The sequence below is a fragment of the Nelumbo nucifera genome, chromosome 1 (genome assembly GCF_055504915.1).
Source record: "Nelumbo nucifera cultivar China Antique chromosome 1, China Antique-T2T, whole genome shotgun sequence".
In the NCBI taxonomy this organism is placed as follows: Eukaryota; Viridiplantae; Streptophyta; class Magnoliopsida; order Proteales; family Nelumbonaceae; genus Nelumbo; species Nelumbo nucifera.
In genome coordinates this window covers 23,057,294-23,073,863 of record NC_142649.1, presented here as the reverse complement: position 1 = coordinate 23,073,863, position 16,570 = coordinate 23,057,294, and positions in this window count along the sequence as shown.

Below are 16,570 nucleotides of genomic sequence, written 5' to 3'. Positions count from 1 at the left end.
CATTATTAGACGTGGTGTGGATGTTGACTACTAGAGCTATGAGAGAAGTGTGGGATACCTGAATAGGCTTCAAGAGGCAGAGTCCTCCCTCAGTTGCTCTGCACTCGAGTGTCACTCCATTACTTTGTCCTTAACAATGAAACCAGATTCATCAAAAATAAAATAACAGTTGTTATCTTTAGAGAATTTAGAAGCAGAGAGAGTAAGTTTTGTAGAGACCTAAGGACAATAAAGTACATTAGTAAGGTGAAAAGTACTAGGCCTTGACCTCTTCATACTGGAATATGGCATATGGTGAGGAATGTTGCTGAGATCTAGTGTAATATGATGGGATGAGCTTGTATTAGAGTACCAATTAACATCCTTAGCAGCTGTTGCCATTGCTACTAATTTCTCTGGGGGTTGTTTTCCTTGATATGAGAGGTTCAGGCATTGGAAGCAATCTATAGCCGTATGTCGACCCACCTTATTACAGATCTCACATACAAGTCTATTACCGAAACCTTGTTGGCATCCACCATTTCCTTGACCACGACCAACACCAGAGGAGGAGTTGGGTGGAGATGTGGTTGACACTGTTGTTGATCCAAAGTATTTTCCAGTACTATTATCGCATTACTATGGAGAGGAACGACCATTGAATGTATTACGTCCAGATTGAGGTGGGCACTGTGAGCGAGTGGCAATAAAAGCAAAGGCAGATTCACTTGGATTTTCTTCTGAAAGAGATAATTCTTCACAAATAAGGAGATCATGTAGTTACTAAAGAATGACACCATCTCCACGAGATCGCCCTCTAATAGTTGATGTAAAAGGACGGTATGAAGGAGGCAATATAATCCATCAAGAAGATAAATTTGCAACTCCTCATTAGATAGAGGGGAACCACAAGCTGCAAGCTTATCACAAATGACTTTAGCCTGTTGTAGGTACTCAGCCATGGTGATTGATCCCTTTTTGAGCCTGTGCAACTGTCGACGTAAGGTGGTGATGTGCATGGGTGTCGAGGACGCATAACGTCGTTCGAGAATGTCCCAAGCTTGCTTAGACGACTTTACACCTACCATATAAGGTAACAATGGTTGCAACAGCAGATGATGTTGCTACTGGGTTTTCAGACTGCAATGTCGCCAATGCTCTGATACCATGAAACAAGAAAACTAAGGAAAGTGTTCTTCCATCGAGAGTTGCGTATTTAAATAATTGTTAAGTAATATTTGAGTAGAATACAAATATTAGAAGAGAGAAGAAGATAAGTAATGTGCAGTTACATGGATATTGGCCAGTTGTGTTATCACAATCTACTCCTTCTCTTAAGATATCTCTTGAGTCAAGTATGCTCTTTTATGTCCGTGAACAGTTCGATCTTTTCAGGGGTAACCTGCCAGATATTTTCATTTTTTATATACTTACTTTGAATTAGCTTAACCCATAGATTATTTGGTTTAATATCTACCAACATTGTTTAGATAAATTCACTGTATTAACCGATTGTAATAACAGTTCACAAGATTAATAGTTTTTTCCTTATTATTATTCCAAAGAAATTTCCTTTGTATTTTCTCTAAGTTCTCCACCATGGTTTTTTGAAAACTCTCATTATGAATTGAAGCATCATTAATATATTTGCCTTTAGTAATGTTACTCTGCCAATTAGTGAGAGAGAATTTTTTTCCATCCACCAAGTTGGATAAGCCCAACTGGAGCCTAGACTGGTTCAGTATACAATTAATTAATTTACAAGGATTGGGATTGGAATTTTGGTTATCAAGCTAGGATTAGGCTCAAAACTTCAAGATTTTTTTGTTTTTTGGGCTAGGCCCATACCTTCCACTCAAGTATTCCGAGCTTTTCCCAGCTATATACATATATACATACATATATAGATACTAGGGCCATTCATCAAACTGATGAAATGTTCAAACCGACCAATCCAACCCAATTTGACCTGAATTGGTTGGTTTTTTAATATTTTTGGTTAGCTTCGGTTCACAATTTCCCATTTTTCCTAGCCTAAAAGATTTTATATTGTAAACTTAACTTTTATTTAATATTTTAATAATATTACTGTAATTTTTAAACTTAAATTTTTAAGTTTAAATCTTTCGAGTCAATTAACCAAACTGAAAACCAGCCCAAACTGGTACAACCTAAGCTGGTCGGTTTTCATTAATGGTCAGTCGGTTTCAAGTGACCAACTCCTTAACCCGACTAGGTCAACTCAATTAACCAAGTAGCCCACAACCGAACTGAACCAACCCATGAACACTCCTAATACTTACATATATATGTGCATACATACATACATACATACATACATACATACATACATACATACATACATACATACATACATACATACATACATACATACATACATACATACATACATACATACATACATACGTACGTACATACATACATACATACATGTTTGACTTAGAGCTGACAATATTTGATACAACACATGAACACGACTCGAATACAACACAAAGTTTGTGGATTTGGGTTTACCTTAAAATCACGTCAACCCATTTAACATGATTAATCATGTTGATTTTATATTAATTCAAGTTATACATGTCATTTAGTAAAGAATTAAATAAGTTAATCATATTTATTCGTGTTCTACGGAGTGTGTATCATGTTATTCGTGTAATAAATATGTCATATTCATGTTTAATAAGTTAATACGATTAATTAATCATGTTGTGTTTGTATCAACCCATATATTAGAATATTCCTATCTCGACACAACATGAAGATGACACAAGAACACGAATTGCTACCCCTAATTTGTATACATACACACATGTATGTCATATTTCGATGTGGATTACCAATCTGAATCCAACATGAGATTGAGCCCAAACCCAGTGCATCAAATTTTAGTGCTACTTGGGCCTAGATTGAACAAATCAAGCTTGACCTCAAGTTCCATATTGGATCAGGCCTAATTCTTATAGTTGGGCTTGGCTTTACCTTAAACCCAACCAAGCCTACCTAATTTGCACCCCTTTAGAATAGACTAGTAAATGTGCATATGCATTGCACATGCCAATTTCTGATAACAATAATAATTTTAGTTTCCCTATCAAAACTAATTAAAAAGATAAGTAATCAAAGCATGCATGGTGTTCTAGTAGATTTAAATTTTGTATTTTATTTCCATTGTTAATAAAAATACTTCTAATTTGTCATATTTATTTTTGTTTAATATGATAAATATATAATTTTAGAGATGTGAACATTTTTTGACAAATTTTTGTATTTACTATATTTTTTCTATCTATTTTTTAGCTTTATTATATAATTATGACATCATGTGTTGGCCTATTGGACTTGAAAGAAATTATAATCTCATTTTTGGGCAACTTGAAATTTTCTATTATATTCCATAATTAACTATAGAAATATTTGAGAAATTTCAGAATTTTCTTTTTTTATAATATTGTATTTGTATCTACTTTTTAATTTTTATTAATTATGACATCATTAATTGGTTGGTCTGTTTTACTCAAATGTTTGGACCATTAGGGTGTAAGCCAATTAAATAGGGTTGGATTTTAGCTCAATCCAGGACCAACCCTATGCATTGGGCCTAAGGCTTTAGCTTAAGGTCAAGCCTGATATAACCTAAGCCCAATCCACATTAAAATTTGATAAACTCAAGTTGGGCTCAAGATCAAGTTGGTCAATTAGCCTATAATAAAGTATTGCACAAATGTATGTCTATATGTATTCAAGTATGTAAATTAAAAAAATGCTTGTGTGTGTGTGTGATCAAGCTGGGCTCGAGCCTACAAAAATAGAAAAGCCCAAACTTTTGGGTCAATGACTAGATTGTGGGTTAGGTTAGTTCAAGCTTGAATTAAGCCTTCCCAGTTTGCACCGTGATGGACTATTGTTGACCACCAATTAGATGGAAAAGCAATTTTCTTTTTGAGTTAGTTTAATTTTTTATTCTATTTCCATCATTAATAAAAATTACTCTTGTTTGTCACACCTACTTTCAATTAATATGATGAATAATACATAATACTATAGATGTACCCAAATGTTTTCTTCAAAATTTCTGTATTTTTTATTATCTTTGTCTATTTTTTAAATTTTATTATTTAATTATGATATCATGGGTTGACTTGTTTAACTTAAAAGTTAGGTTGAACCATTGTTCCATCACTTGAATTGAAAATGGTTTCATTTCTAATTCATTTTTAAATTTTGTATTTCATTTCGATCACTCATGAAAATACTTTTTATTTATCGTATTTATTTTTATTTAATATGATAATATATAATACTAAAGATGGCCCAAATTTTTTCACAAATTTTTTGTAATTTTATATTTGTATTTGTATTTATTTTTAAATTTTTATTATTTAATTATGAGATCCACCACCTAGACAGAAGGATGATTTAGTTTTCATGTTGATTTTGAACACATAGGTTTTGTATTGTTAAAATTATTAAATATAAATATAATTAGTCAACTTTATGGTGGGAAACAAAAACAACTCAAATAAAGGATCTATGAAACAGAATGGGAATTAACACTTTAATGAGAGGGAAATAAAAGAAGTGAAAAATACTAATTTAAATTACATTTTTTCCCTCATAGTTAAAGAGGGATCAAATTCAAAAATAGTGATATTTTAATAAAAAAAAAACAATCCAGAAAATTCTTAAACCTAGCCTAACTTGAGCCTCAACAACATGAGACAACCAACCCTAAGTCACTAACTAAGTGAAAACCAAAATTTTTGAACAAATTGAAGCCAGCCCAACTAACGCAATTTGATCTGATTTGCTGGTCGTTTGAATCAAGTTGCTAAAAATAGTAATGAACTCCAAGAAAGACATTTCTTCCATTGGAAACCTGTAGATACAACCAAGAACCAGGCTAAGGTAGCTCGTGTTTGGGGATTCTACTTCCATTTTATAATAATAACAATAATAAAAATAATAATCATGGCTATGCAAAAGAATTATGACCAAGCCTTTAAAATACAAAAGGAAAAAACAATCAAGAAAATGATGAGTTACTCAGAGAAAATAAAAAAGTATATATTTAAATCCAAAAGAAAATTAGACTGGTGGAATTAGTTCAATTATATATAGTATTGTGATAGTTATAGGATGTATTAAATTAGGTGGAAATAACACCATCGACAAAATTCGGAGAGTGCCAATAGAAACCTTGTTGTTCATGACTTGGGTAAAATGGTATTATTTAATTAGAAAAGCAAACGTTTTAAATTTAAGGAACCTGCAGTATTCTTTTGTCCTTCAAGCCAATTTTATTGACCTTAATTGAAATATAATCTGATTCTATCTTTGAATATTTTTGGATGGTTTATTAATTCTTAAAATTTCTCCATCTCCAGTCCCTTCAAGTAAACCCAAGATGTTTATTATAATATAGAGATTAGAGTTCAACTATGATGCATTTACTAATATTTACATTAAATCAAAATTTCAATCAATCACCTTAAAAGCATCACATGGTCTATTTATTTTTCATTGGTTCATATTTTACAAAGTGTACTTACCATCAACACTTTGACAATGTTAAAAATAACAACTATAACATATCATCTTGTCACTAATTCATATTTTCTGTTGCGATGCACCAAGGTTTTGCCGAGAGATTATAGAGAAGTCTATTTGATTTGTTGGGAATGGTTATCCCATGAGAAGTTACAAGATGGGCAGGGATTTCATGATTTATAGGCCCAAAAGCTGCACTCATTGGGCCAATTGCAAGGTCATTATCTTTTTTTTTTTTTGATAAAGCCAAGAGGGGCTACACAAGATGGGGGGAGGGGGGTAGGCCGACCCCACAAATCAGAAAATAGATAAAAGAAATAAAAAAAAAGGCAAGGAAGATAAAGAGAAACTCAAGAACTCTGAATCCAATGAGAGAGCCTCGTGCGCTAACCAGTCCGCTGCTTCATTTGATTTGCAAAAGGTGTGATGGTAAGAAACTCCTCCTTGCAGGTGATCCTTCATTTGGAGACGGTTGTAAATGATCCTTTTAAGTCTCCACGGGGGTCTCCATCTTGTCTTTTAGACAAGAAATAACCAGCTTTGAATCTCCATCGATGATGACCAAGGGCTCTGTGAAATTCAAAGCCAAATTGTGGGCTTCCCAAGCGGCCCACACTTCCACTAGATTAATGGAAGAATTTCCTAATTTGTAGTCTTTGTAGTCCAACACTCTCCTAGTATAATCTCTAGCAATGGAAGCAACCAAGCACATTTTGTTTGTGTTACATGAGGCATCAAAATTTATTGTGATGCTACCCGAATTTGGAGGTTTCCATATGATTTGTTTCCACTCTTTTGAAGTAGAATCCCTATATATCTCTTGGAGGTTTTCCTTTAAGTAGGACCCTTAGCCATAATTTATATTGTTACTACATACTTTCATGATGAATTTGGTAAAAATATAGAATTATTAATAATATGAATATTATTAAAACTATTATAATCAGATCTTATGTTTTGAATAAATATTTTAAAAGTTAGTATATAATTTTATATAATATTTAAATAATTCTGAAATTTTTTAATTGAAACTTTCTTTAGATAAATGTAGATAAAAAGTGGGAGAGAGGATAAATAGGAATTAGAGATAGTTTAGGAGAGAATCTCTCTACTAAATTAGTGATAATTTAAGAGAAATAAGAGTTAGAAATAATTTAGGAGATAAATAGGAATTAGAGACAATTTGGGAGAAAGTGGGGGAAAGTGGTGTCACTTGGCCAAACATTTGAAAAGAAAATCCTTCTTTCTTTATGATTATTACAAATAGTTAAGCCTATGTTATTTCTTTACTACTAGTTTAATGGGTAATTATGTGGAATTAAAAATATAAAAAATTCAAAAAACAAGAAATTAGTATTATATAATTTGAAAAATATTAAATTAATACCATTATGAAATCTATTATAATTATTTTTTAGTTCTAGGAATCTGTTTTAAATTTATTATATAATTTCATTATTTTAACTATTTAAAATTTAGTCATGTTAAATATTTCATTATTTAAATATTTAAATAATATATAAAATATTTTAAATTTTTCATTATTTGAATTTTATTTATTTTAATGTTATTATGTAATCTTAAATATTTTCTTATATAATTATTTAGATATTCTTAAGGTTTTGTTATTTAAGATATTTTAGTTATTAAAGTATTTAAATAATTTTTTATTTTTTAATGTTATTTTTTTATTATTTGTATAACATTTAAATTGAATAATTCATAAAATTATAATTTATATTGTTACTACATAATTTCATGATGAAAAATATAGAATTATTAGTAATATAAATATTATTAAATCTATTATAATTAATTTTTGTGTTTTGAATAAATATTTTAAAGTTAGTATATAATTTTGTTATAATATTTAAATATACTGAAATTTTTTAATTGAAACTTTCTTTAGATTGATGTAGATAAAAGGTGAGGGAGAGGATAAATAGGAATTAGACATAGTTTACAAGGGAATCTCTCTACTAAAATAGAGATAATTTAAGAGATAAATTGCAGTTAGAGATAATTTATGAGATAAATAGGAATTAAAGACAATTTAGGAGAAAGTGGTGCCACTTGGCTAAACAATAGAAAAGCAAATCCGTCTTTCTTTATCGTTGTTAGAAATAGTTAAGCCTATGTTATTTCCTTACTAGTTTAATTGGTAATTATGTGAAATTAAAAATATAAAAAATTCAAAAAGAAGGAAATTAGGAAGGGGGTTTGGAGCAAGGAGAGGCATGTTGATGTGGACCGTCTTGCGATATATATATATATATACACACACTAGCGGAGGCCCATGCGATCCATGGGAAAATCCAAAACCTAACAATAAGATCAAACAAAAATTTCATTAAATCCAGAAATTATCATTAGTTATCATAAATTATGATTAATTTAATGAAATTATGTATTTCTAGTGAAATTTATTGTTAATGACATTTATGGGTAATTAATAGAATTTTACTTCATTGTTAATGAAAACGCACTGTTAGTTAATAATGAAGTAAAAATGCGATAAATTTTTATGTTTAAATCCTTTTTCTTAATTAAATTGCCCAACCCATTTGATCGAGTACCCAATTTTCTACCCAAACTGGGCACACATGGGACCCAGACAATATATGGGCCCTGTCAAGAAAAATAACCATTTCCCAAGTTGGGTGAGCTAATGGGCAACATTATTAACCTTTAATTGGAATTATGCAAAAAATAAATTGATTTTCACTGAAACTAAATTTCCTCTAAAAATTACTGAAATTTTTCAATAAATATTTGAAAATATCAAAAAAAATGTTTGTAAAAGTAATTTTTTCACTAATTGTTTGTAAATTGATATATTGAAAAAAATCAATAACTAATTACTGAAAATATTAAAATAAATTGATATTATTAAATTAAATTTATTAAAATAAATTGATATTACCAAAAATATCAGTAATTATTCAATAATTTTTAATTATTATTTTAAATTTATTAAAATAAATTGATATTATAAGTAATTATTCATTAACTATACAATAACAATGTTATTGTTATTAAAAATATACAATATTATTGTTAATCAATTACTGATATTCAAATATGATATTATTTAATTAATAAACAATTAATTCAAAAACAATAATTACTAATTTGCAATTACAGCTACTAAATTGGAATCTGAAATAGAGAAATAAAAAGTAGAGTTATATGGAATGGAACCTATTCATAGTCATCATCATCAACATCAACATCAACATAAGATCGCATCGAATACGAATCCTATTCCACCATTTTATTTTGGTCAAATACCATATCCATTTTTGAATAAAAAAATATATGAATCTACTTTAGGGGTGTCGATGGGTTGATCTGTTGCAGAGTTTAAATTTATTACATATAGTTCTTCGAGACCAAATTAGCCCCCCACAAGATTGCCCCCTATAACATCCTACAATACATTCCGGTCATGTATTGGAAACACCTCTCAATGGTTCTTCTTGTAATATTGGGTCAGTCATGATATAATACCACATCATCTCTATATCTGCATATGGGTCCCACATCTCCAACCAATAAGATCTTTTTATATATTTTGAAGATAAGACTTACTTATCTCTCAATGACATTAAACTATAGGGGGGGGGGGTTTACTTTTACTAAAAAACTATAAAACTATAGGGGGGGTTGCCATAAATATTATAGATTTAATATCATCGTCAGACTTACCCTATAGAATCAGCTACATAAATGAATCCTATTCCACCATTTCATATTGTTCAAATACCATATACATTGTTAAAATATGGAGATGAAGCAAAATAAAATTCTAAGCTATATAACCTTGAATCATTTCTCACTATTTCAACCCGTGTGCATTACCCTTATAGGTTTTAATCGGGTCGGAACTATTACCAAAAAAATCGGGTCGGAACAGGTGAAGCCAATCTTGGCCCTGTGATAATACTGAAACTCAAAATGAAGGTTCGAACACTTTGTAATAAATTATTGTTAGTTTGGGTTTTTTGGCTTGAACTTGAGTCCTGACCATTGACAACCCTAGTTAATCTTGAGCAAGTAGCTAAGATCAAACCTGGCCCACTAGTTGGAATTTGAAGTACGGGAATGGACAATTAGATCTTCTAAGGTTATGTTTGGTTTGAAGGAAGAGGTGAGGAAAGGAAAGGAAAGGAAAGGCAGAAAAACCTTTACAAAGTTTGTATAAGTTTTCTTACCTTTTCCTTTCTTTTCCTATTTTCTCCTTCAAACCAAACACAGCCTAAGGGCTTGAATATGAAGTCCCGGCTCTCCCTGGTTTCTTATGGGTGACTTGGCCAAGGCCCATGCAGTATATAATCTGCAGTGATTATACCTAGCAAAAAATTGACCCAACCCGCATACCCAATCTGATCCAACAAAAAAAAGGGGGTTAGGGTCCCCTATATAATGACCTGGAGTAAAAGATAGCCTTCGGGCTGGGTCAGGTCCACGGGTCACCACCAGGTTACCTGTTTTCAATCCAACACGTCTTCAAATTGATATTGACCTAGATGGCTGAACTGTTTAAACTATTTGAACCAGAAGGTTACACTTATTTTTGATAAAAAACTATTGACTTAATCAAAGAGCAACTGATCCAGGCAGAAAAACCATTGACCCATCTGACCGTGGGTCAAACCTAACCTGAATATAAAGGGTTAGAATCTAGCCTTTGCCGATCCAATCCAAAATATGCATTGACCCGACTCTAACCCGACCCGAGACAATTGCCAGGTCAATCTTTGAAATTCATTTGTGATTGGTGAGGGCGGTTTTGACAATTACGGTATAAAAATATTCATTAGTGATGTTAGGAAACAGTGGGCGTGAGAATGCTGTCACCCCGATGCTGCTGCTCTAAGAAATGACACAAGCCATCTTCTTGAATATTTTCCCAGAAACTTCATGAGAGAAGAGACCGTGTCAGTGGCTTTACTCTATATAAGAATGACAAAGCTAGTTCATTCTTGGAATTAGAACCCCAAGGGATCATCCTTATGCTCACTATCTTTCCTATCTATATCTGTCGTCTTTGAACCATTTGATCACTCGTACTAAATGGCTTCAAAGGTTGTGTTAGTATTTGTTGCAGTTGTATTTGCAACCTTTGTTTTGCTCTTCCCTTTGGAGGTGGCTGCTTCTGAGTACGAAGGAATGGCAAACAAGTAAGTCATATGTGGTCTATGGATCAATACTGAAAGAAGTAATTATATTTGAGTAATTTCTTTTACTGGGGTTTGCTTAAAATGGAGGGAAAAAAGCCAAACCTACCTAATTAGATTTGATTATAATGAGTTCATTTTCAATCCTTCCATGATGGATGAGCGTGATTATAGGTGTAAGCCCCTGGAAGGAGTGAGACTGAACTCAATTAGAATGAAAAAAAAAATGAAGAGAGAGAGAAACAGAGAGAGAAAGAAAAGTAGGAAAGTTTTTTTTTTTTTTTTATCTTCTTCTACTTCGTCTACTTTTCTTTTTATCTTTTGATTTACAATGAACTCTTTTGATGGTGGTTCAAGTTTGGAAATTGGAGTAGATAAAGTAGTATTGGATGAAAAAGAAATAAACTTTAAAAAAGTTAATTAGTTCAAACTTGCTTAATTAAGGTTGTTTTTGATATTAAGAAACGTTTTGAATTGATCAATACAAACTAGTAAAAAATATATATTGTTACATCGATCACATATGAGTCACTACTTCAACTAGAATGATTATACTTTGTCCCAAAACATCTCAAATAAAAACAACAATAGTACCAAACACAAACTAAAATGACTTCATTGATTCTGATTTCTATATTTCCATTGAATACTATAAAGTAATTTCTTTTTTCCCACTCTGTGACTTGCTAGGACTGAAGGAAGGGAGCTATTTCCAATTGCAATCATATTCAGGATTTTTAGGGTTTACAATATAGGAGAAAAGATTTATAAAACTGTAAATTGGACTATTACTCAAGCTGAGGAGTACGTGGATGGACAATGCTTCACATATTGCCGCAATGATTCAGGAAACCCACAAAGCTCTTGTGAATGTGATGTTAGTGCCCCAAATGAACCACCTCTTGTGACACCCTCTCAGTGTGAAAACTTCCAACACCATTGCTGCAACTTTACTATAATTGGCCTTCTCTGTAAAGGATGTTGCAAGGGTCCTCGGCCTCAAGGGCTGCCATTCCCATAAATTAATTAATTAATTAACCATTTAATTTCCTTGTAGTGGATGGGTATATATAGACTAGTAATGAATTAAGTTGATGATGTTTCTTCTCTCCTTCCTTTCCTTGTTGGTGGATTTACTTGTGGTTTTGTTCTATATAGAAATTAATGTTTGATCTTTATCTGTATTCATGTTACTACTTATAACTATTGTATTTTTCATCTGATTATTTGTTATAAATGTTGATGTGTGAAGGTTGTGGGGCTTTATGAGGTTTCTTATTTTTCCTCCCTTTTCTCTGTTGATTTGTATAGCTTGACATATATACAATTTAATTCTGTTTGATGTATGTCGTACGAGAGTGAGTGCATGCAATTTTTGAATTTTATAGTAATCAAGGTGCAGCATTTATGCATAGCTCAAGCCTCAAGGTGATCTAAGTTTGAAGGCATGTGAAGGAATTCTTTGTGATCTTTTTAATTTAGAAATATTAGATTAGGTTTGATTTCTAATTAATTAAATAACTTATTTCATCTACAAGAGTGGGACTTATATATAACGACTTAAAAAGCCTTTATGCATGCTGACCTTTTATTTGGGTTAGAAAACTAAAATAGGATTTGATTTATTATTATGGCCCAACTTTCCGACTAAATTGAATTAGGAAACAATATGATTTGAGAGCTAGAGTGGGGTCCACACCACTCTGTATATTTTCTTGAGACGGAATGTGCTCCCCACTGGGTGCGCCCCACAGTCCATCCCCTCTGTCAATTAGGACCAATGGGAGGAGATGGGCTTCAGTCAGCGTGTTCACACTAGCCAAACAATCTCTTGCAACCTTACATCTGGATATCTCCCCATAAAATAAAGTACATGAGTACATAAGTAGGGAGATATTTTCAATACAAGACTGTAAAGACTCGCTAAAAGGGGCATTGCCCTGACAGAAACTGAACTCCAATTTGAAATGTTCCCACTGTATGAGGAGATGGGTTGTGGGGTGCGCTGTGGGAGCCTATCCGATATCATTTTCCTTTTTAATTAAAATTTACTTATACATTGTTTTAATGAGACGCTAGCCATGCGCTTGAACTTGTAGGAAAATAATACCCCAAGGTTTTGCTTTAATATGCATCGTAGCTAGAACGCCCAGCCCATGCATGCACAGCGGCACATGAATGAGTAGAAAAGTTAAAATAATATGTATATATAATATTAGGAATGGCAATGGGGCAAGGCGAGGATGGAAAAGTATTTTTTTTGCCCCAAATTGGGACAGGGTTGGCATATAATTGTCTAAATCCGATGGAAAATTAGTAAAATATCTCTATATTTAATATTGATTTTTAAAATATCTCTAAGTTTTCCTAAATTCTTTAAATCCCAAGATCCCACAATTTCATTTCTAAAGTATCCCCAAATTGTCATAATCCAATTCCTAAAATACCCCTGAATTTTCATAACCATATTTGTAAAATATCAACAAATTAAATTATTTTTAGATGACTGGGCAAGGAAAATTTAGGGATTCCTCGTCTCCGTCAAGGAGTGGGTGCCCCGCACCAAACCCACCTCGCCACCGGTCATTTCTACTTGCCTCGTCCCCAACCCCAAACTCAAATGCCCTGCCACGAACCCCACCAAGGCTAGAAATTCTAACCCCATTCCCGTCCCTGTGGGTAATGGAGATCCCCAAATTTGCCCCATCCTGCCCCCGTCATTCCTACTTGCATACTTGCAAATTTATTTTTTTGAAACTTAACTACAACTATTTTATATTATGTAATATTATATAGCATAATATAACATAATATATATATATATATAGCAAGACAGTCCACATCATCATGCCTCTCCTTTCTCCAAACCCCCTTCCTAATTTCCTATTTTTTGTATTTTTTTTTATTTTTTGATTCCACATAATTATACATTAAACCAATAAGGAAATAACACATACTTAACTCTTTCTAACAAGCAAAAAGAAAGAGAGATTTGCTTTTCCAATGTTTAGCTAAGTGGCACCACTTTCCTCCACTTTCTCTTAAATTGTCTCCAATTCCTATCTATCTCCTAAATTATCTCTAACTCCTATTTATATCTTAAATTACCTCTAATCTATTAAAGAGGTTATCTCCTAAACTATCTTTAATTCCTATTTATCCTCTCCCCCACTTTTTATCTACATCTATCTAAAGAAAGTGTCAATTAAAATTTTCAAAATTATTTTAAATATTATAACAAAATTAAATACTACCTTTAAAGTTTTTATTCAAAACACAAAAATTAATTATAATAGATTTAATAATATTCATATTATTATATTTTTACAAAATTCATCATGAAATTATGTAGTAACAATATAAATTATAATTTTATGAATTATTCAATTTAAATGATATTCAAAAAATAAAAATAAAATTTAACATAAAAAATAAAACATTATTTAAACATTCCAATAACTAAATATCTTAAATAACAAAAACATTAAAAATAGCTAAATAATTATATTACAAAATATTTAATATTATGTAAAACATTAAATTAAATAATAATCAAATAATGAAAAATTGTAAATATTTTACATATTATTTAATTATTTAAATAACAAAATATTTAACATGACTAAATCTATATTAAGAATATAAAATATAAATAAATAAAAAATAAATATTATTGAAATAGTGGAAGTAGATTAATTAACTTAGAGGTATTAAAGCTTTTCATTAGTTATTTATTGTATTTTCATTATAAATATATTTTTCAGCAATTATGTATTTTTGTGTATTTTTGCTATAAATTTTCAATAATTATTAGAAATTAAACTATTATTATTTGTTAGAGGTTAGACTATTAATTTAACTGAAATTAAGAGTGTTCACTAGGCAATTCAGTTTGGTTGGAGATTGATTGTTTTGCTAGCCAAACTGATCTGGTCGGGTTAAGGAGTTGGCCACTCAAAACTGACCAACCACTAGTGAAAACTAAAATTTGGTTAATTAATAAATGTTCAAATTTTTAATGTTTAGCATAATTTACATTAATCATTATAATTTAATAATTTTTCATTAAATTTTTATTAACAATTATTTATTCATAAAAATATATTACCAATTGGTGTAATTTACTAATTTCTATAAAATCAATAATTATAGTTAACAGTTATCAAATAATTTAGGAAATTGTTTAACTAATAATCCATAACTTTTTAAATAAATAATAATTAAAAAATTAGAAAATTAATCTACAAAAAAATCTCTAAAACTATTTAAATAATAGTCCATTATTATTATTCGACTAAATAATTATTAAAAATTTTAGGAAAATTAAATTAGGAAATTAATCTTTCAAAAATTGTTTCATATTTATTTAAATAATAGTCCATTATTATTATTTTAATAAATAATTATGAAATAATTTAGTAAAATTATTAAATCTCTCCACACCAGTCTAGACCACTTGGTTTCAACCATATTTAGTTTTACATTAATTAATAACAAATTATTTACTTTAAATTAAAATTAATGTCATTTACCATAATTACATTAATTTACTATAATTACATCACATTGATTAATAGTAAATAATTTAGGCTTCAAAATAAATAATTTACATTAATTCACATAAATTTATTGTTATTGTAAATAATTAATTTACTATAAATTTTTGCTAATCAACAACAATTATTGGAAATTATCACAAAATATTGTAATTTATTGTTATTTAATTTAATGCTAGTTAATTAGTTATAAAAAACTATTAGAATTGTAGGAATGGCAATTTTTCCTGTAAAACTAGGGCCCTACCCTGCCCCACCCCAAACAGGGAAAGTTTTCTCCAAATCAAGGATAAGGAAGGGACGGGGTTTGCATATAATTCTTCAAACCTGATGGTAAATTAGTAAAATATCAGTAGATTTAATATTGATTTATAAAATATCTCTAAGTTTTCCTTATATTCTTATAATCCTAGCATCTCACAATTCCATTTATAAAATACCCCCAAATTCCCATAATCCTATTTGTAAAATGTCCACAAATTATATAATTTTTAGGTCCTCGGGGTGTGGAAATTTGGGATTCCCCATCCCCGACAAGGAATAGGTGCCTCACCTCGAACCCACCCCACCCCTAGGACAGGGCAGGGATAGGGTGGAGTGTTTTAACTATGGTAGCAAGGGATAGGGAGGAGTGCCCCATCTTGTGCATCACACAGTGGCCTGCTAGTATATATATAATATATACAAATTAGTTTTTGAGAAAGACATATCAAAAGATACTTGATGATTGATAAATCAACTCGTTAATTCAATGGCATACTCTTTAAAATATAAAGATATTAGAACTTTTATAAGAATTTACCAAAAAATCAAATTGGAGAGGGGCAAGTTCAAAAAAAAAATATCCAACCTAACATACGAAGGAAACCATGCTAATCAGAAATGGTTGGGGTGGGGCAGCGTAAATTTAGGGATCCCCATTCCCCACAGGGACGGAGATGGTACAAGGCAGGTATGAAGTGGGGTATTTGTCTTTGGGGTCGAGGACGAGATATGTAAAACCCGACCCCACCCTGCCCCATTACCATTCTTAAACTGAGCCCAGAGCTCCACAATTTGTTTGCCAAGTTTCTGTTTGGTCACAAACCAAGCTCAGCTCATCCAGTTAGGTTAAATGGTTTTATTACAAGAAAACAACAAAGGTCCATGGTCCCAAACTTTAAAATAGAAAGACAAGAAGAAAAATAAAATAAGAGAAATGGCACTTGTGCACATTATATTCAGCTTATAGGAATAGATTTGCCAAAGTGAATCTTAATGTTATTGCTTTAATTGTTAAAGAGT